At 49.2% G+C, this 22,239-nt stretch overlaps 2 long non-coding RNA genes across 3 annotated transcripts; one reads left to right on the top strand and one right to left on the bottom strand.

Moving 5' to 3' along the window:
• Positions 1–3,360: 3,360 nt before the first annotated feature.
• Positions 3,361–5,031, top strand: LOC122233634. 2 transcript variants are annotated; one of them, XR_006211284.1, is made up of 3 exons: positions 3,361–3,448; positions 3,613–3,914; positions 4,222–5,031. It is a non-coding gene; the product is annotated as an uncharacterized LOC122233634 (long non-coding RNA). The 2 variants fall into 2 exon arrangements; XR_006211285.1 differs by having other exon boundaries at positions 3,371–3,448; positions 3,740–3,914.
• A 4,719-nt stretch (positions 5,032–9,750) lies between these two features.
• Positions 9,751–13,547, bottom strand: LOC122233727. The gene is made up of 3 exons (XR_006211402.1): positions 13,462–13,547; positions 11,180–11,292; positions 9,751–10,268 (listed from the first exon to the last, which is right to left on the bottom strand). It is a non-coding gene; the product is annotated as an uncharacterized LOC122233727 (long non-coding RNA).
• Positions 13,548–22,239: the final 8,692 nt, after the last annotated feature.

Here is a 22,239-nt window from a genome sequence, read left to right as displayed (position 1 = left end):
GGCCATGTCTACTAGCTGGCTCCCATGGCCATTTCCAAGAATGAAAATCTGGTTTCCCAGGTAATCATCTTATATCTGGCCATGTTACAGGTGGTTGGGCAGTCTATGGACTCGTGGCCTAGGTCAGGTACTCCAGGGTCGCTGGTCAGTGACCCATGGGTCAGATAACAAGGTCCAAAATACCAGCCAGGGATGGGGGGGGGTGTGTGTGGAAGGAGCTGTGGGTGAAACCATTTTCCCTGCAGTGAGGATTAAGTACGACAAGCAATCCAAGATTTCATCTACTCATCTGGGAGAGGGATTGAGCACAAGCATGGAAACACGGGTCGCCCTCTTAGCTCTGTTGCATCAGTTTATGAAATAAAGACTTTTGTCTTTACAAAAAAAAGAAAAATCTTTTCCTCCGAGTTGCTAAGTTCATTCTCTTTGGAAGTACGTTAAAGGCACTGCAGTAAACAATCCTTTAAAAATATATCGGGCAGGGGCGCCTGGGTGGCTCAGTCGGTTAAGCGTCCGACTTCGGCCCAGGTCACGATCTCATGGTCTGTGAGTCCGTGAGTTCGAGCCCCGCGTCGGGCTCTGGGCTGATGGCTCAGAGCCTGGAGCCTGCTTCCGATTCTGTGTCTCCCTCTCTCTCTGCCCCTCCTCTGTTCATGCTCTATCTCTCTCTGTCTCAAAAATAAATAAACGTTAAAAAAAAAAATTAAAAAAAAATATATCGGGCAGATGGATTTCTGAATGTGTGTCACTATAATCCCTTCCTTGCTATTTTCAAAAAAGTCATGTTGATTTCCAGTCTGTGGAACACGTCTTTTTAGACCCTTGCTACCAGATGGGGGGCATGAACTGGAAGCCTGTTAGAAATGCAGAACTTCAACTTCACAGGAACCTACTGAATAAGAATCTACACTTAAACAAGATCCCCAGAGGACTGGCGTGTGCGTTGACATCTAAGAAGCACCTTGTAGAGCAAACTTTGGGAGGCGCTGAACGGACTCTGAGTAGGAATTGAGGCTTGGAGAGATGCTGTGCCTTGCCGGAAGTCCCCCAACGAGTCAGGAATAGATTTGTGATCAGAATACAGGTCCTGAGCTCTGGTCATATTCTCTTTCTGATGCCCCATGATGTCTCCCACAGCTAGGAAATGAGGTGGCTTGATGAGATTATTGTTAGAGGAGTACATTACCATGTGGTTAGGGTGACCATGTATTTTATCATCCAAACGTGGTCACTTTGAGGCCTCAAGAGGAACTATTTCAGGACAAGAGATGCCAAGTGACACAGGTGGTCATTCTATATACGTAATGGTTTTTTCTAGTTTACTGAGCCTGCTCATGTCTGTTAACTAACCTAAACAACATACATATCCATAAACTAGATGACCTTAAAGTTCTAACTTTTCAATAAAACCCGGTTGTCAAGTAAACACACACACACACACACACACACACACACACACACACACAGTCTCACTATAATAGACAAATCATGATATAAACCGATCAAGAAAAAAAGGAGCCCAAATCGACAGGAGAAACCATCACAGACATACACATATTTAAAATGATTCTGAAATCACTTCGCTTAACCCATTCCAATAAACTCGAAAACCTGGATGAAATGAGTGCTTTCCCTGCCGTTCGCCGGTGCAGTCCCACCAGTGCAGTGGCCTCGCTGGGCCTGGGAGCCGTAGCTCATGGCTTTTTGCCAAGTCATGTCCCTGTGAGTCAACCAGACTTCAGAATTTGGTCTCTGAAAGCATTTGTTTTCCAGCGCTCTAAGTCAGAGCTCAGATATGTGAGTAGCTTGGGAGGAACTTGGTTTTTCCACCAGGATGAGAAGCAGATTATCTGAAGAGGTGTTTGCCGAGCGCCTTCTGGCTAGTGCCCACCTCCCGGCTTCCGACACCAGATTCATCTGCCACGCTCCGGCTGCCTAGCTCTAGAAATGAAACAGGGGCATGTCCTTGGTCCTAAGAATCCTGAGTCTTAGACCTGGAAGGTGTCATCCTGTCAGAGTTTGGTTAGTTCTAGACCCCTCCCTTCATAGATGAAGAAATTGAGAGCAAGAGGAAGGGAGTAACTGTCAAACTCGAGCCTATTTTCATTTCAAGTTTTGTGTTTTCTATTACACTATCTCTAATGACATAACGTTAATAGTAGTAACACCTGACATCGATTCATTTGTTTACTTTGTTATCTCCCCTTAACAATCCTGTGAGGGAGGCAGTCATCGCACCATCCCCATTTTACAGAAACCGAAACACAGAGGGGTCAAGTAACTTGCCCAAAGACACACAGCTAGTTAGTAAATATCAGAGTTGAGATTTGACCCCAAGTAATCTGGTTCCAGAGTCTATATATACTTTTTACTTCCATTTACTACTACAAGAGTTCTCCCATTATTCTGAGATGATATATATATATCCCTGACTATATATATAAGGGAGACACTAGGCATGATAATTTTTAAGAAAGTGTTTCAAGAGACACGAGACAAACTATGGTTTTACCTGATATTCACCATGTGTCAGTCACTGTTCTAAGCGCCTTTACATGCATTAGTTCGGTAAACTTAAAACCAAACTGCTCGCCACCCCCCCACCCATCCCACCCCCAAAAAAAAACGAGGAGGAGGGTGCACTGTCCTTGCTGATCAGAAGGGGAAAATGAAGTCCAGAAAGTTTCCATAACTTGCTTGAGATTCTAAAGCTCGGGGAAATCCAGCGTTCACAGCCAGCCCACCTGGCAGGTGGGCATCACACTTCACCGCCAACCATATTCCGCTGCCAGTGAACTTCGCTATTCATTCCGTCCCCACAGCACTTGACAGACAGGTGTCAGTTCTCACCACCCAGTCGCTTTTCTCCCGTTAGATGAGGAAACTGACGCTCAGGCAGTTGAAGCACCTCGCTAAGGGCCATACAGCGGGTCAGTGGCAGGCTAGCCAGGGATCCAAGACCCACGGGTATACTGTCATCACTTCCCCCCCAGGTTTCAGTGATGCGGTCCAAGGCGCACCCTCTGCGACAGATCCTCCCGGCGGCGGGTCCCGGACGCGCGGGTCTCACCTGAGGCTCCTCGGGGTCCCGCGGGGGCCGGACGCCGCCCCCTGGCGGCAGGTGGGCGCCGGCGCAGCGCATGCTAATGAGCCCGCGGCGCGGCGCGCTGATTGGCCGGCGCGCATTCCAGCCGCTTTCCCGGGGCGGGAGCCGAGGCCGAGGAGAGGGGCGCCGCCGGCAGCAGCCGCCCCCGGCCCGCGCTCCGGGCCGCCCTCCTCCCCCCGGACGCCGCGGCGGGTGCGGGGCGCGCGGGCGCCTGCGCCGGGGGCTCCCCCACCCACCCCCTGCGGGCCGCCGGCGTTCCGGTTCCGAATCCACCCGGGGGCCAGGATGACGATCCGACACCAAGGCCAACAGTACAGGCCGAGGATGGCATTTCTCCAGAAGGTGAGCGCGGTCCGGTGCCCTGGGCCCCGGGAGGTGCGCAGGCTCCCAACTCTGGGAAGTGAGCGCGGGGATGCTGGCGAGGCTCGGAGCGTGTGGCCGGGAGCGGAGGGCACGCCTGCGGTCTTAAATGACTGGGATGTATTGTAATGACATTATCTGTTTAGGTGTCCCAGCCGCCCCCTGAGCCTGAAGCATCAGCCCTGCTTGGGCAGAATGTTGGAGGGTGAGGAGCTTCCTACCCGCCCAGGAAAAACTGTGCTCAGAGTGTTCTTTCTACACCTTTTCTCCCAGCGGTTCCCAGCAGCTCTGGTGATCCACGGGGTAACCTGCCGGCGAATACCCCCTGTCTTGATGTCCTTCCTTTCCCTGGCTCACTTCCCCAGCCACCTAGGACAGCTTCCCCAGCCGGGCTCAGCCCTCTTACCGACGCTGGGAGACAGGTTCCATTATTGTCCCCATTTTGCAGGTAAGGACAGGGGCGGGTAAGGACCAAGACTGAAGAACTGGGGTGATTCAGCGACACAGTGACACAGTGAAGCTGGTCTCGCTACAACAGTAGAAGCATAAAGCACAGCCCGCAGTGGGTCCTAGCTCCCAAATCTGTGTGAGGAGTAGGGGCAGGAACCCCGAGGGCAGAGCCTTGAGGCTGAGATTGAAGGGGCTTCTGCTGTGGTGGGGGCGGCGTGTGCCGGGGCAGAGGCGTGCGCCAGTCTGGTGAGTACGGGGGGACAGGCAGGCAAGGACGGGTCATAAAGATCTCCTGTGCCTTTCAGAGGTGGTCTGATTTCCCCCCAAAAGAAGCCACTGAGGAATTTGGAGCAGGTGAGTGATGCGGTCAGATTCAAGCTCAAAATCAAGTTCAAAAGACCATTCCGATGCGAACGAGAGGAAGTTTGGGATGTCGTCTTCTCCCTGAGCTGAGAGACTTCACACTCGAGTCCTCCTGTGTTCACTGCCGCTGTCACCTAGGAAGTGACAGGCTTATCAAGGACTGGGAGAAAGGGACGGGTCAGAAGGTCCCTTCTTTCTCCTGGGGCGGCTTGGCCTCCAGCTCAGGCCCAGTGCCACTCTTGGGTAGACAGGCCCACCGGCCACACCGCTGCCACCTCTGATTTCTGTTGCCAGGCCTGGTGGCTGGCACCCCACCAGGGAGGGGTCCGGGCTTGCTTAAGATGTGGCAAGAAGCGGTGGAAAGTCTACTATCCAAGAGGTTTGCCCCGGGGGGAGTTGGCTGATGACACACAGCGGACTTGAGAGCGTGGCTGGGCCGCCTTCCGTGGCCCACACACAGGGCGCTGCTCCCGTTCCGGCCTATCTCTGTGTCCGGGCAACTCTGACCAGCTAGGGGGTGAGGCGGACAAAACGTTCCTTCGGGCCTCTCAAATGTTTTTCTTTAAGACTTAGGGAGATCGTTGGGCCTGGTTGAGCACTGCAAGGAGTAGGAATCTTCAGAAGGCTCGGGCGGATTCGGAATTGCTTATGTCAGGGGCGCCTGGGTGGCTCAGTCCGCGAAGTGTCCGAGTCTTGACTCTTGATGCCGGCTCAGGTCATGATCGCACGGTTCGTGACATGGAACCCCGTGTCGGGCTCTGTGCTGACCGTGCGGAGCCTGCTTGGGATTCTCTCTCTGCCCCTTCTCAGCTCGCTCACGCGCGTGTGTGCGTGCTCGCGCGCGCACACTCTCTCTCTCAAAATAAGTAAATAAACCTAAACAAATAGAATTGCGTGTGTCATTTATGCATTCATCCATGTCACAAACACGTGCTGAGCATCTGTTGTGTTTCAGACATCGTCAGATGCTGGGATAGCAGACAGTCAAGGCATGGTCCCTATCTGCAAGCAGCTTTTAGTCTAGAAGCCACATACGCCAATCAGGTGCCACGACAGACACCTGCAGGGTAGAGGAAGTGCGTAAGTCCCAGCATTTGCTTTATCCTTGCTCAAGGTCACACGGGTGGAATATCAGGAAAGGACTTTGGAAGACTGCGTGGTGGGTGGGCTGGATCTTGAAGGATGGGAAGGTGTTGTTGAGGCAGCTGGGGTGTTGGCGGAGTAGGAGAACTTGCATTTAGCTGTAGATCTATTGCGTGTCCCTTGCTGACCAGAGCCAGGTGGTGAGGGCCAATAGTCAGTCCTATTTCTGAAGGGAGGTTCTGGAATACTTGAGAGAAGTTCTCGGTAGTTATTAAGAATGTAACAAAAACGAGGACTTTCTGAGGCCGGACACAGCTAACAAGGCATGTGGGACGTGGGCATTTGGACTGTGACTGGCAGCCGTGTAGCTGGGACAAGAGTCTCCCTACTAGGGAAGAGAGTGCAGTGGCTTGGGATCCTATTCCACCTTTGCACAACAAAGGATATGATGCGTGTGTTCCCCAGGGAGCCCTCTCTGGCGGACAGGAACACTCTGCTCCCACAAATCTTAAGGACAGTGACAGCCACTTCATGTGAGAAGAAGCCAGAAGCATGGGTGGATGGAAGGATGAGCCTATTGCTTTTTGATGCCTTGTAGGGATGGTCTGGATTCTTTGAAATGCTTGATGTCATACTTCAGTCAGCTGGACTCTGAGAGGGGTAAAATGCTAGGCCTGTTGTGGGGTCAGATAGGCCCAGGATGATCTCTTTGTTGTTTGTGGCCTTGGAATTAGTTGTGGAGAGAAGTCAGGATTCTAGAGAGCCAGGAAACTGTGGTCTGATCAACTGTGTGTGTGTGTGTGTGTGTGTGTGTGTGTGTGTGTGTGTGTTGGGGGTGACAGTGTGGGGAAGGGATAGGGGGTCTTCAATGTGTCTAATGAAAGAAGATACCTCCGGAGGGCTGCACACAGAACACGAAGATGAGGGGGGCCCAGAGATGCCCCAGCAACACCCCTTCTAGAGGGTTTTAAGAATCAAGATGGACTGTCTCTTGTTGGTGTGCAGTGTTCATTTAAGACAGGGAGACGGCCAGGCTCCCCTCTCTGAGACCTTAGGAGTCAGTCCTACGTTTTGCACTTCATTCTTTTTCAGGGAACCCCTTCAGCGAACTTACATGGGAAAAGGTCAGAGGAAAATTATTCTGTACCCTAATGGGAAGTCTTAGCCCGTCCAGGCTGGTATCACAAAATACCGCAGAGTGGCTGGCTTACAAACAACAGAAATTGATTGCTGATGGTTCTGGAGGCTGGGAGTCTGAGATGCCAGCATGGCCGGGGCTGGTGAGAGCCCTCTTCCCAGCCACAGACTTCATGCCGTGTCCTCGCAGGGCGGAAGGGGCGGGGAAGCTCTCTGGGGTCTCTGTTGTCAGGGTGGGAATCTCATTGACGGAGACTTTCAGGAGTAAAACTAATGAATCACCGAGGTAGTACTTAGTACAAGTTTATTGCGCCTGCACCAAAAAGACAGTTTGCAAACTGGGAGCCCTCAAACCGAAGCATGAGAGGGAGGCTCAGGCGTGCATTGTTATAAAGCAGCTTAGACAGCGTGGAGGCAGTGACTGCTTATTCTTTACAGTGATGGGTTATAATACTAGAAGTTTCTTAAGTGACAAGGAAATGGGCAGTGCCTACCTCACATTATCCTGGGGAAACAGGTCACATGTTGCTTATAATTTCCAGAGGCAGAAGCAAGAAATGACCCAGGTCAAGCTAGCCTTGCAAAATAAGCTAAATCAGGCTTTATTGTATGACTAAACTGGGGTTTTTTTTTTTTTGTTTTTTGGTTTTTTTTCCCGCTTGGGGAATTTTCAAGGCTGGTCTTGATGTGGTTTTTATTTTAACAGTTTCAACTTACAGGGGCACCTGAGGGGCTCAGGCAGTAAAGCGTCCGACTAAGGCTTGGGCCATGATCTCATGGTGTGTGGGTTTGAGCCCCGCATAGGGCTCTGTGCTGACAGCTCGGAGCCTGGAGCCTGCTTCGGATTCCGTGCCTCCCTCTTTCTCTGCCCCTCTCCCCTTCATGCTCTCTCTCTCTCTCAAAAATAATCACTAAAAAATGTTTTTAACAGTTTCAACTTATAAATTTTGGGGAGACACAGATATTCAGACCACAGCAACTCCCTAAAAATATACATGGCACACACATGTTCCCCTCTCCCCAGCAGAACCTCCCATTGTACGAAGTGGGACCTCCCTGCTGGCAAGAAATCTGCCTCTTTTTCTTGGGTTTTTAAAAATCGTTCTTCTTGATCCCTTTTGAAGGTGAGTTTCAAATTCTTCATAGATAGATTTTTTTTTTAAACACAAAGGGAAATAAAGGAGCCTGCTTATATTTTTATCAGAGAGGTTTATAACTTATTTTAATGTTTGCTTATTTATTTTGAGAGAGGGGGGAGGGGGGAGAGAGAGAGAGAGAGAGAGAGAGAGAGAGAGAGAGAGAATCCCAAGCAGGCTCCACACTGTCAGCACAGAGCCCAATTAAGGGCTCCAACTCTTCAACCGTGAGATCATGACCTGAACTGAAATCAAGAGTTGGATGCTTAAGGGACTAAGCCGCCCAGGTGCCCCTTTATCAGAGAAGTTTAAATTTGTAATCGGTCAAGTGGATGAAACCCCTCCATCCAGTGCTTAGCACCACTAAGATGAGGGTTGTTCATCCAGTGAAATACAGTGTTTTCAGTAAGTTATAGTCTGAAAAGTTATGAGTGAAAAGAGGAAGTCTTCAGCTGTGTCATTAGCAACGAATGCTAGTTTAACAGGGTGTGTGTGTGTGTGTGTGTGTGTGTGTGTGTGTGTGTTGGGGCGGAAGGGACCTCTGGCTGCGTCTTCAAGGAGCGACCCCCGCAGCCCATGGCCCCTCGGTCCCGGTGTCCAGGAGAAGCGGCCCCCTCCAGCCCTTCCAACACCCTGCTGGGCTCGCCCCTTCGCTCCCCTGCTGCTGCGGGTGCCTGGCTGATCCAGTGACCGAGTGCTGCCACTGTTCCAGAGCAATCTGTGAGCCAAGGAAGTGTCCGTGCAGATGAAGCGTGCAGTCAGTCTTGCACAAGGAGCCCTGCGTGCCGCCTGGGCCCCAGCCGTCCTCGCAGGCTGGCTGAGTGGCGGGCACTGTGTCTGGAACGGTTTCGACTGGCCGTGCACCTGATCCCTGACGTTGCGCGGGATGGTGATTTGACTTCAAGTACTGGTTTAGCGACAGAATGAACTAGGAATCCCAGCCCCACCGCATTGACTTAGGACACGGTCCCACACTCTTTTCGTCTCCAGGAAGGTGGGGCCTCCCAGCGTCAGGAGCAGGCTGGCTTCCAATTCAGGGCTCCCCTGCACGATTCTTTTCCTCCAATGCAGTCAGGTCGGTGTGCACCTCTTCCCTCTCTACCTGGCCACATCACAGGTTCCCTTCAAAGTCCACTTCCTCCAGGAAGCATTCCCGGATCATCCTGACTATGTCTGCTCCCCTTGACATCCTGTGCAGCTTGGGTCTGACCCACGTGGGGACAGGCGCGCTTTATCCTGTGCTTTGTGTTGATCTCTGTCTGCATGCTGCCATCCAGCTCCCGGAGGACAAAGTTATGTTGTTTATTTGTAGCAATCGTAGAGTCAGATCCATAAAGAAGCAATCAATTAAATGTCTCTCTGGATTAGGTCGTCTAGCTAAGTTTCATTGACTGGTCCCTAAAGGGCATATTGTGACCATATCTTCCATCACTGTCACCCCCACCCCAGCTGCTACGGTTTCTTTATTGCCTTAGAGAGTATCTGTTTCATATTCAGTCTTTTCATGACTACCCTTTTTAAATAGGTGGGGACAGGTATTACATTTTTTTCCTTGGTGGAAAATACTGCGGTTCAGAGAGGTTAAATGCCTGGCCCAGGGTCACGCAGCTGACATTGAGACCAGGCAGGGAAGACCAGGGACAGGCCCGTACAGGACTTTGCGAACTGAGGGCTCATGCAGTGTGGCGCAGAGTTGGGATGAATCGCAGGAAAGCAGCTACTGCGGGATTGAAGCGATCGAATAAAGAGGGAGCAGTGGATGGCAGTGGAGAGCCAGCTGGCGGGGCCCAGGGTGTATGGGGAGGGTGAGGAGGGCTGTGTTAACGGCAAGGAGAGACCTTTGGTCTCACTGCAGGTATCCGCACAAACCCTGTTATTTGCTCCCTCGGTCCCTCTGCCTTGCCTCGCCCTCCCCCTGGGAAACGTCCTCACGTCCCCCCCACCCCGCCCTCCCCCCCTCCCAGGCTTGAGGCTGCATTTCCAGTTGTCTCCTGGACGCTTCTGTGTGTATGTTCCAGCAACACTGCACAAAACGAGGTCTGTCTTTGCCCAAACGGACTGCTGCTTTGGGGGATCCCATTTGGGACGCTGATACCCCCATCTGCTTGGCAGGGAGGCTGGAAACCCTGGAATCCTGTTCTCTTTCCCTCACCGAGTCGGACCCAGTCTCCAAGGGCAAGGTCCACACCTGGAGATCTTCCAGTCTCCATTCTGTCGTGTCCTCACTGCTTCCGTCCTGACCTCGGCCTGCACCTGCTCGCCGGGCCCCCACCTCTGCACGCCCCGCACCCGCCCCTGTTTCGTTACTGTATGTAAAACAAGGCAAACGTTGATGTTCCTCTGTGAGAGCTTCCACTTGTCTGTTGTGGGCTGAATTGAGTCCCCCTGGCCCAGATTCACATGTGGAAGTCCTAACCACAATGTCAGAATGTGACCGTATTCACAGGTTATCTTTGTCTGCTCAGGCTACTGAAATAAAATCCCACAGACTGGGTGGTTTAAACAGCAGAGATTTATTGTCTCACAGTTCTTGAGGCTGGAGACCAAGGTGCTGGCAAAGTGGGTTTCATTCTGACACATCTCTCCTTGGCTCTTTCGCAGCCACCTCCTGGCTGTGTCCTCAGGAGACCCCTCTGTGCAGGCCCAGAGAGAGAGCGGGAGAGCTGACTCCCAGGTCTCTTTTTTTTTTTAATTAAAAAAATATTTTTAAATGTTTATTACTTTTGAGAGAGAGGCAGAGTGAAGGCAGGGGAGGGGCAGAGAGAGAGGGAAACACAGAATCCAAAGCAGGCCCCAGGCTGAGCTGGCAGCACAGATCCCGACCCGGGACTCGAACTCACAAACTGTGAGATCATAACCTGAGCCAAGATCAAGAGTCGGATGCACTGAGCCACCTAGGCACCCACTCCAGATCTCTTAAGCACTAATCCTATTTGATCAAGGCCCCATCCTTATGATCTCATTTACCCTTAATTACTTCCTGAAAGGTCCCCTCTCTGAATACAGTCATACTGGGGATTATAGTTTCAACATATGAATGGTCAGGGGGGCATCATAAACATTTAGTTCAGAGACTTAAACCTTTAAAGAGATGATGAAGTTGAAATGAGGCTATTAGGGTAGGGTGTAATCCAATTTGACTGCTGTTCCGGCAAGAAGAGATCAAGACACAGAGAGAGAGAGAGAGAGAGAGAGAGAGAGACATCAGGGGACACTATGCAGAAGGACCACCGTCTGCAAGCCAAGGACAGAGGCTTGAGAAGAAACCCACCTGCTGGCACCCTGATCTTGGACTTTCCAGCCTCTAGAACTGTGAGAAAATAAGTATCTGTTGTTTAAGCCACCCAATCTCTGGCATTTTGTAATGGCGGCCCCAGCAGACTTCCACTTATGAAATGACATTCGTGGTCTTTTGGGTCCTGAATTCATTTACTCTTCCCTACGCATACCGTGCACTTTTATCCTCTCGTGCATTTGTACATGTTCCCTCCTCAGTCTGGAATGCCCCTGTTCTCGTCTCCTTGGCGAGGCAATAGATTCTTACCAGACAGTCCGTGTGCTTTCTTAGTTAGAACCAATGAAGTGATGATGTGCGTGGCTTCCGGGCTGAAAGCGTTGATAGGCAAGTGTGTGTTCTCCACATTTTTGTCTCTTTCCCTGCATCGGGATCAGGAAAGCAGGTGTTTGGAATGCACGACCATGAGTTGGGGGTGGGAGCAGCCTGGATCTCTGAGCCGCGACCCTGAGGGAATGCCCTAGATATTTGGTTCACTTGAATTAACATTTGGTTAAGAGAAAGAAATCTTGGTTGGGTTAAACTTTCGATTCCAAGGCATAGTCCAGTCTGTCTTGACTAATACACTCTCATTTTCTGCCAAAACCTGCATCTTTTAAGTCCTAGCTTAAATGTTACCTCTTTCCTTAAAAGCCTTCCAGAACCAACTCATGCCCAGTCAGAATTAATCACTTTCCTTTGTACTTTGATGTCTATCTGACAGTGCTTAGTGTTCTGGTTGGTTTATGTACATGTAGAGTTAGGGACACAGAAGGATTAAGAATGTGAATTCTGGGGGCACCTGGGTGGCTCGGTCAGTGAGCGTCTGACTTTGGCTCAGGTCGTGGTCTCACGGTTCATGAGTTCAAGCCCCGCGTCGGGCTCTGCACTGTCAGCTCAGAGCCTGGAGGCTGCTTCGGATTCTGTGACTCCCCTCTCTCTCTGCCCCTCCCCTGCTTGCATTCTGTCTCTCTCTGTCTCTCAAAAATGAACATTAAAAAAAAAAGAAAAGAGTGTGAATTGTGGAACCAGACTAACTGGGTTCACATCTCAGCCCTGCCCGGCCATTTATCAGCAGAGGGACCTTTGATGAGTGACTTACTCCTCCAGGACCTTGGTTGTCCCTCTGGTACCTACTGGAGTACCTGCTACAATAATTAATCATCCAATAGTATCTGCTTGCCAGCTTCCTTCTGTTCTGTCTTGCAGATTGAGGAATCAGCAAAAGACACACTGAACCAGAGATGGGGACCAGAATGTAAAGCCAGAGGATCCTGTGATCACAGGATCAGGGGCCCTAGCGACACAACAGGTAGTATAGCCTATGGCTCAGGCCAGGACTACAAGAGACTACGGTTTTCAACTAATTCATTCAAACTGAAGGGACAGACCTCAGAGGAAGGGAGGAAGGAAAGAGCTCACTTAAAAAACTTAAAAAAAAAAATTTTTTTTTTAACGTTTATTTATTTTTGAGACAGAGAGAGACAGAGCATGAACGGGGAGGGTCAGAGAGAGAGGGAGACACAGAATCGGAAGCAGGCTCCAGGCTCTGAGCCATCAGCCCAGAGCCCGATGCAGGGCTCGAACTCATGGACCGCAAGATCGTGACCTGAGCTGAAGTCGGATGCTTAACCGACTGAGCCACCCAGGCGCCCCTTAAAAAACTTTTTAAAATGTTTATTTATTTTGAAAGAGCATGACAGAGAGAGCAGAGGAGGGAGGGAGAGAGAGAGAGAGAGAGAGAGAGAGAGAGAGAGAGAGAGAATCCTAAGCAGGCTCTGCTATATCTCACGAACTGTGAGATGATGACCTGAGCCGAAATCAAGAGTCAGATGCTTAACTGGCTGAAAAACCCAGGCGACCCTCAGTGTCACTTTTTCAAATCACCTTCTCTGATGTCATCATTTTATGTATCTATCATGAGACATGCTGGGGCTCCTGGGTGGTTCAGTCAATTGAGCGTCCGACTCTTGGTTTTGACTCACGTCATGACCTCACACTTTGTGAGATCGAGCCCCACGTTGGGCTCTGTGCTGACAGTGAAGATCCTGCTTGGGATTCTCTCCCTACCTCTGCTTCTCCTCGGCTTGTGCGCTCTCTCTCTCTCTCTCTCTCTCGAAATAAATAAATAAATAAAATTTCTCTCTCTCTTTTTAAGTGTATTTATTTAGAGGGAGAGAGAGTGTGGAGGAGGGGCAGAGAGAGAAAGGGAGAGAGAGAACCCCAAGCAGGCTCCGAGCTGTCAGTGCAGAGTCCGACGCAGGGTTCGAACTCACGAACTGGAAGATCATAACCTGACATGAAACCAAGAGTCAGATGCTTAACTGACTGAGCTACCCAGGTGCCCCAACAAATAAACATTAAAAACAAAGGCACGCATATCTGGGAGATATTGTAGGCTTGGTTCCCGACCACTGAGATAAAGCACACATTGCAATAAAGCAGGTCAAATGAATTTTTGGTTTCCTAGTGCGTGTAAAAGTTATGTTTACTCTCTACTGTGGTCTATTAAATGTGCAATAACATTATGTCTGAAAATACAATGTACATACCTTAATTAAAAATACTTTAAAAAAGATTTTCTTGCCACAACATGCTGTCATCTGAGCTTGTGACGAGTGGTAATCATGATCGCGGATCACTGCAACAAATAGAAAAATAAAGCCTGAAATACTGTGAGAATTGTTACACAATGTGCCGCAAAGACATGAAGTGAGCAAATGCTGTTGGAAAAATGGTGCCGATAGGCTTGCTCGACCCAGGATTGCCAAAAACCTTCAGTTTGTAAAAAACATAGTATCTGTGCCCTGCAGTAAACTGAAGCACAATAAAACGAGGTACGTCTGCAACGTTATGAATTTTTTTCTACTGTGATGAATTACCTTGATGGACTTTTTAGAATATTGAAATATTGAGTCACCCTCGCATTCCTGGATAAACCCTAGGTGGATGCCCGATTTTACTGGCTGATATTTTATTTAAGATTCTGCATCTACATTCATGAATGAGGGTTTTGTTTTGTTTTGTTTCCTGACACCAATCATTTCCCCAGGTTTCTGACACCAAGTGGGTGTCCAACAATTCCAATCAGTTCCGACACTACCTGGAGTTAGCGTCGGACTCCACCCGTTTAAAGCTCCCCACAAGACCGTCCCCACTTTAGATGCCAGACAAAATCCCAGATCCCCAGTACTCCCGGTGACTGGCTATAAATCCGTAGCACCCCCTGGCCCCGGCTCTGATAATTCACAAGACCAACTCACAGGACTCACACAAGCACGTTGCTTACTGTTACCGGTTGACTTTAATGGATCCGATTTAGGAACAGCCAAATGGCAGAGATGCACCGGGGCCCGGGACAGGAGGGTGGGTACACTTGGAACTTCCAGGCTTTCTCAGGGCAAGGCACCTTCCCGGAACCTGGCTGTGCTCACCAACCTTGAAGCCTTCTGAACCCATCGTGTAGGGGTTCTGTGGATGTTTCGCTATGTAGGCATGACTGATGAGATCACTGGACGTTAGTCATTAACTCCAGGCCCTCTCGCCTCCTTAGAGGTCAGGGGAAAGGGCTGAAACATCCAGCCCTACGGTCAAGCCTTGGTCTTTCTGGGTATCAGCCCTAAGGGCCTCCGGCCACCAGCCATCTCCGCAGCATCCAAAAGACACTCTCATCACTCCTAAAACTCCAAGGGTTTAGGAACTGTGTGGCAGGAGCCTGGACAAAGCCAGATCTTGACTAATTTCTGAAGGCGGTAAGTTGTAGGGCAAGTTCTGAGGGAGTCAGATCGGAGAGACCAGCATTCTCAGTCCAGCCTGGCAGAGACCCTTTCAGCCTCTCTTCCTCCCCCTGTTGGGACTGTTCACCTTGCTCTAGCTTGGTGGTCCCAGCCCTCTGCGTCCCCTTTCCCCAACTCTCCGCGTGCTCACACCTCCTGCCTCTTCCCCGCTATCCCGAATCTCCCCCAGAGCTTCCACGACAATTCCAGCTCCCTGCACTTGGTGGGTGACGTCCCCACAGGGGTCTGGCATCCTCTGGCAGAATCACCAGGAGCTGTGGTGGTATGAGCACCCCGGGTATCTGTCCTTTTGCATAAATGTCTGGGCTCCGCCTTTCGTGACACAGCTCTTGGAGTCTGCTCAAAGTCTCACAGGTGGTTGGCATCCCCTGGTATGAGTATTTTCTAGAGCACTGACACGAGATCTCTTTCCTGGTGATATTTTCCTGGCTGTGTTTCGGGTTCTTTCATTATTATTTCGTCCCAGATGGGTGCTGCTGAGCTCAGACTCCAAGAGCTAGCTCTCCAAATTCTTGGAGATTCCTCTTCAGGGCCCCTCTTCAAGTACAATAAATTAGTACCAATGTAGATAAATGACAGCTGTTGTTGGGAGCACGTATAAAATATATGTAAAGTGGGGCGCCTGGGTGCTCAGTCGGTTGGGCATCCGACTTCGGCTCAGGTCATGATCTCGCAGTCTGTGAGTTCGAGCCCCATGTCAGGCTCTGTGCTGACAGTTCAGAGCCCGGATCCTGTGTCGGATTCTGTGTCTCCTTCTCTCTCTGCCCCTCCCCCACTTGTGGTGTGTCTCTATCAAAAATAAATAAATGTAAAAAATATATATATATTTGTGAAGTCAGTCACTACCAGAATTTATAATTAGACATGGAGAAAATATCTAAGAGCTATCTAAATAATGATAACTATACTATCTCAACAGTGGGCAAATGCAATTTTGACTATGTGTCCTATGGAACAGACGGACGGGTCCTCTTCGATTAGAAAATTACGTGTCGTTAGTCTTAACATCAAGTACAGTGTCAAAGAGGAAAGGAGATCATTAAATAGATTCATACAGGTTTCAGGGACGCCTGGGTGGCTCAGTCAGTTAAGCATCTGACTTTGGCTCAGATCGTGATCTCATGGTTTGTGAGTTTGAGCCCCGCATCGGGCTCTGCACTGTCAGCGTGGAGCCTGCTTGGGATTCTCTCTCTCCCTCTCTCTACCCCTCCTCCCCCTCAAAATAAATAAATAGACTTAAAAGAAAAACAATTTAATACATGTTTCGGTTCCTGGATGGGTTAAGTGGGTGGTAGAGGAAGTCATCAAGAGGACACTGATTACCAGTTGACCCTCAGGCTGGACTGGAGAATCGGAGGCTTCTCATCCTCTTCCATCCTTGGCGTGTACACTCTGCCTGCTGTTCCCGTGCTAGGATCCATTTTCAAGAACTAGCCTGGAGAGAGCAACGTGTGTTGAGGTCATCTGGACAGTACCCATGACTGACCCTGTCAAGGCTTCTACGTAAACTCTTAAGATTCTGGTGGGTGCGTGCGATTTACGACTTACGGCTACCCGTGACAAGCCTTGCTTATTAAACCTCCTACCTACCAATCTGGGGGTGTTCACCCTTTTCCTCGGTCTCTACTCACCCTCTGTGTATGGAGAACAATTTCAGATTTCACCCGCGAAGCTCCCAAGGTTTCAAACCAACAACGGGGCCAATAGATACTTAAATTTCAGAAAGAGAGCAAATACAGAGAATGAAATCGGTCATCAACAGAAAGCACAAAGAGACCATCTAGAAAGCCCCCAAATCCAAATTTGGTGACCTGGGTGCACTTGCAGGGAGGCACAGCTGGTTACACGCTGGAAACAGAAAAACTTAAACCAAGTTCACCGTGTTGTATTGTAGCTTGAGAAAGAATGTGGTGGGGAGAGCATCTCTGAAAGTGATGTTCAAAACGGCAAAATGATTTGTCTTGCCTCTAGCACCGTGGGACACAGTGCCTTTTATTCATGAAAACATTTAGTCAATCCAACAGGTATTATCTGTAGAATTGAAAACACCCGGTGCCATTAAACTTGGGTATCATTCTCTTGGTTAATTCCATGCTATCTGTGTTCAATACGACCTACCGTAGCGTAAGAATCTGGTCTCCCACGCAGATCTTCCTTCATGAAGGAACACCTGGTTGGCAAATAAAATTATCCAGATGGCTGAAAATTAAGTTTTTCACTAGGAAGTAGTTAATGCACATTCTAAGTTTATACATCAATCCCTTTTGAGTTTGGTTAGCATTAGTGTGTCCTCTGGAGCCTACTCACCTCTGGGCAAACTAATGAAACCAGGTCTCTGGCTCTATGCAACGGAACAAGGGCACTCCGACGTATTCTTACCTCATCTTTAGGCAGGTTTTGCTTGAAGCTGCAAATTTAGCAACATACTAGGAAGTCACTTCAAAGCTCTCCAGGACAGAGTTTTGTGTCAGACATGTGAAACTACCTCATTAAGAGCTGCTGGTTGGGGTACCTGGGGGGGTTCAATTGGTTAAGCATCTGACTTTGGCTCAGGTCATGATCTCATGGTTCGTGAGTTCAAGCCTGCATCCATCTCTCTGTTGTCAGTGCAGAGGCTGCTTTGGATCCTCTGTCTCCCTTCCTCTCTGCCCTTCCCCGCTCTCTCAAAAATAAATAAACATTAAAAAAATAACATAGTAGATCTTTCTAGGAGTCTGTGAACAAATTTCCTAGGTTTGTCATTAAGAAACCCTTAACTGTAGGGGTGCCTGGGTGGCTCGGTGGCTTTGGCTCAGGTCCTGATCTCTCAGTTTGTGAGTTTGAGCCCCGTGTCGGGCTCTGTGCTGACAGCTCAGAGCCTGGAACCTGCTTCAGATTCTGTGTCTCCCTTTCTCTGCCCCATCCCTGCTCACGCTCTCTCTCTGTCTCTCAAAAATAAATAAACATTAAAAAAAGTAACAAAAATAAAAGAAACCCTTAACTGTAGTATTTCCACTTGGAACAATTCATGTTCCCCCCCCACCCCAGTAATTTTTTCCATTGTTTTATAATTATACATTGAGGGCATTTGCTCAATAATATTGAGACATTATCTACTGTCCATGACGTACGTAGGAAAGGCAAGGAGGGTTCACTTCCTTTTCCAAACGTTACATGGCTTGTCGTACTTTGTTAACTTTGGACCATTTTCCTGAACACAACTATCCTTACTGAAATCCAGTCAGTTGCTTTTCAAAAAGTACTTCTGACATGTCTTTTGAGATGTGACAGTGTCTGCGCCCAGGTGAATGACTTCTCTGTCAGCATTTCCCAAAATGTGTTCTGGGAAAAACCGCACTGGAGAGATATTAATAGGGTGTTACTCAAACGTTTCTGTGGTCAAAATGCTTGAGAAACACCAGGCTAAACAGAGTGAGACAAGTTCCATTACTGCAGGGCTTCTCAGAACACTTTGGTGTTCTATTATTAGCTGTGCTAAGAGACCATAGTTCAAACCCAAAACTTATTTTTGTTCATTATGGTAAACACATTATGGTAAAAGCTTCGTATGAAATACTCCCTAACACAGTCTTGTAAAACAGTGTCAGAGAAGGTAAACCCGGTTCACCAAAGAACCCTTACTCCTGTACAATCACACACCGTAGGAGAGGGGACAGCAGACGTTGTCCTCACTTGAAAATCCCGAACAACTGAACAATCCAGTCGAAATGTGTAGGCAGTCAGAGCCTGTGGCAAGAACAGTAAAGAAGCCAGGCCAGTATTCTGCAGTTGGTGTGCAATGGCGAGCATCCCATTTACCCTTGGTAAGAGGACTTTCTTTATTCTAAGCCTTCACCCTCCTCTCCAACAGGCAAGGCATTGGGACTCCTTACACCTGGTACCTCCCGACCTCCTTCTAAATTACCTCTGCGCACTCCCCCCTTTACTCCATTCCTCCCCGGCCACAGTTCCTCATAGTTTCACCTGACACCTCTCTTCTATATCCGGCCACAATAGATACTATGGCATATATTTTTGTTTTAGTTACTGGACTGTTTTTTATGTCATTAAAAAAATACATATGTATTTATATTTATTTTGAGAGAGAGGGAATGAATCCCAAGCAGGCCCCAAGCTGCCAGTGCAGAGCCTGAGGAGAAGCTCCAACCCGCAGTGAGATCTTGACCTGAGCCGAAATCAAGTCGGAGGCTGTAACCCACTGGGCCACCCAGATGCCCCTGGGCTGTTTTTAAGATGGGTACGTAGACCATCCTCTCAGATCTACGGGAACGGACCCTAAACTACGCATTCTTAAGTGGGGGTACGGCCATTATTTTCTACACGCCAGTGGCCTCCGGAATTTATAAAAAGGAAACGAGTCCAAAGCGCTGGGGATTCAAGGAGTGAAGCCGGAGGTATCACTTCGGGGGACAGGGGCCCCGGCTCCAGGGTGGCCCCTCCAGGCAACCTCCCTGCCCGCCCCCCGACTCCGCAGCGTGCGGGCCCCTCCGAGCGGGCGCCCCGCGGCCCCCGGCCCGCCGGCTGGGACCGGCGCCCACCCCGGAGGCCCCTCGAGGGCTCCGGCCCGGACCCAGGCCCCAGCCCCCAGCCCCCAGCCCACGCCCTCCAACCAGTCGCCCTCGGCCGGGTAGGGCAGAACCGGAAGTGGCCCCGAGCGGAAGTCCGCCTCCCGAGAGTCGCGTTTCCCCTCTAGGAGTTTGGGAGTATCCTCGCCTCTATGGTCTGGACCCTGGCGGCGGGGTGGTTGGGAGGAGAGGGCGCGCGGGGACCCTGGGGTGGAGAGGGGATCTGTGTCTTCGGGACACGCCACACGCGTGCCTCTGGCAGCACTGCTGGCAGAGAGCTGGGGGTTGCCCTCCTCATGATTTAGAAAAATGGAGATATAGGCTCACAAAGAGCCGCCCCGCAATGTCTCAAGTTTTCTAGATGCTTTTTTTTTTTTTTTTTTGAAAGAGAGCACTTTATTTTTATTTGCAGGATGTATGTATGTAAGCTCTCCGTCCAATATGGGGCTTGAACTCACAACCCCGAGACCAAGAATCGCTCGTTCTACTGACTGAGCCAGCCAGGCGCCCCCTCTAGCTGTTTTTTATTAGTGTCTGCACGCATTTTTTTTTTTTTTTTTTTATTGGCATGAAGTCTAACTTTACTACAACAACACAACTGAAGTGACCATAAAGAAAAGAATTTTTAAAGGTGTGCATTGGAAGCACCTTTTGAACTTGAACCCCAGGCTGCGGCTGGACCTGTTGCTCGTCTCTTCAGACCCAGACCTTTGGTCCCCAACGCTGCAGGGATGAATGGGCACACCTGTCCTTCCCCTCCCCCCAGGGCCCCAACTGGCTCATCCGTTGCTTCAGAGGCTAACCAACTTTTATATACTCTCTTCTTTGGACTTTCCACTCTAAAAAGAGAAAGGGAAAACTATGCAACTAAAAATACAGAATCTAGTAAAATCAGAATTGTCTAGGTTTAAACCTAACAGCATCTCACACAGAGAAGAGTGTGGCAAAACTAGTTCATTCTGGGCAAACAATGTAAATACGCAATCCTGTTGAAAAACTGCTCGGCGTTCTCTATCAAGAGTCATTTAACGCGTTTTAGGTTCTGACCAATGAGATACCATCCGCGGAAAATTTATCCCAAGCACATAACTCAAGGGAAGAGAACAGCTGCAGTCCGGAAGCGATTCTGCAGCGGACAACTGTTGATTTTGCTTGCCCCAGTGAGAATGTGGCTGCCAGGTTCCCAGCCCTGGTTCTGCAACTTAGTAGGTGCGTGGACTTCAGCCCCTGACTTATCTTCGCTGAGTCTCAGTTTACTCATTCGTTGAATAGGGTTGTTAATAGACGTCTGCATTACAGGGTTGTGGTGGGGACTAATGAATGGAGCAAACATTCTCATGCTTCTTATGTACTACCGTGATCATTTTCTACCTCTATGCCTCTGAGCAAGCTCTTACCACAGTTCCTTTTTTAATTTTCTTTTTGCCTTCCGCATACTGCAATATCATCTACTGCATAATCCCAGAATTATATGTTAGGTCTTTCTTTCTCACTGGAAATACTCAAAGGGCAGGGCTGTATCTTATTCACCTTTATATCACAGGCGCTTCTTAAAGCAGTTCCCACCCTAGAAATGGTGCTCAATAAAGGCTTAGTTGGACAAAACTGAATATCCTCTACCACAGAGCAGAGAAAGTAGGAACAGGTAATGAAAATGTAATTAATCCTAGATGATGAACAAAAGAGAAGTGGAGAAAACCACATGAAGCTAGAAAAGTTTTCTTACAAAAAATGACCTGAGGGCACCTGGGTGGCTCAGTCTCTTGATTTCGGCTCAGGTCACAGATCCCAGGGTCATGGAATCAAGCCACGTCGGGCTCGTGCTGAGTGTGGAGAGCCGCTTGTGCTCTCTGGCTCTCTCTCAAAAATGAATAAATAAACATTTGAAACAATTGGCCTGATTCTTGAGGATTACAGATTCCATTTTTTTCTTGGCCAGGGACTTCTTCTCATATAGTGGGCTGATGAGTTCCAGCAATAGACTGGTACCTAAGGCAGCCTTTGTGAATTATTGCTTCCTTTTCCTGATTTAGAACTCAGCTCTTCCCTTGGGATCCGGCAGGAAAAATGACCGTTGCCTTCTGAGAGATCAAATCCACCCTCAGGATATCAGATGCGGCCTGGCAAAACCCATATTCACGTGCAAATTCACACATACAATGCAAAGTAGAGAGGGAGCTTAAGTGGGGAAGGCTATATTAGGTGCAGGGAGGGGTTGGATCAGGCCAGCCAGGAGACCTTGCTAGTGGGCGATTGCCTAACCTCTCATGGGGACACTGGGTGATTGACAGCAGCATCCATTTCTCTGCCCTATGCCCTTGGAGCCATACCCAATTGAGACTCCAAATTTCTTAGAGTTGGAAGAGATGGACAGGTTTATATAGTTTACCACAGAGTGTAGCGTAGATCTCACCTTCAACATTTAGACCATGGCCACTTAAACTATGAACCCCCGGTTCTCTGGTCCAGGAGACAACCTCTTTGGTTTATGGAACGTTCTAGTTGCTAGAAAGTTTCCCCACTCCGTCCTAATGTTGTTGAAAAGTGACCTCTGGGTACCTGAGCTGAAATATAACATGAAGACTGAGTTGGGGGATAAAGAGCAACAAGAGTGTTACTACTTTGCCAGACAAAGGAACCTTGGTACCACCATTCGAGTTTCATTACCAAGTATATACACTGAGGTCGGCGGAACATCCGTATTGACACCGAGTTCTTGGAGGAACGGATTCTACGGAAAAAACAAATGAAGGGGTGCAGGATCCTTTAAGGACGAGGAAGAGAAAAATTTGTTCAGTTTCAAGTCAAGGCTTGCTGAAACATTAGCGTGTCCATCTGAATTTCCATCCACCTCTAAGCTTCTATAGCAGTTTCACTAATCGCTCTTTAGGTAACTATGTCCCAGTTCAGGTTTTGCTAATCCTTAGCAATCTCTGCGGCTACACCACGGATCTAACAGAGAAGGACT

This window comes from Panthera tigris, chromosome E1, assembly GCF_018350195.1.
Source record: "Panthera tigris isolate Pti1 chromosome E1, P.tigris_Pti1_mat1.1, whole genome shotgun sequence".
NCBI classification, from domain to species: domain Eukaryota; kingdom Metazoa; phylum Chordata; class Mammalia; order Carnivora; family Felidae; genus Panthera; species Panthera tigris.
Note: the sequence above shows the minus strand (reverse complement) of the source record. Positions and strands in the feature narration are given on the sequence as shown.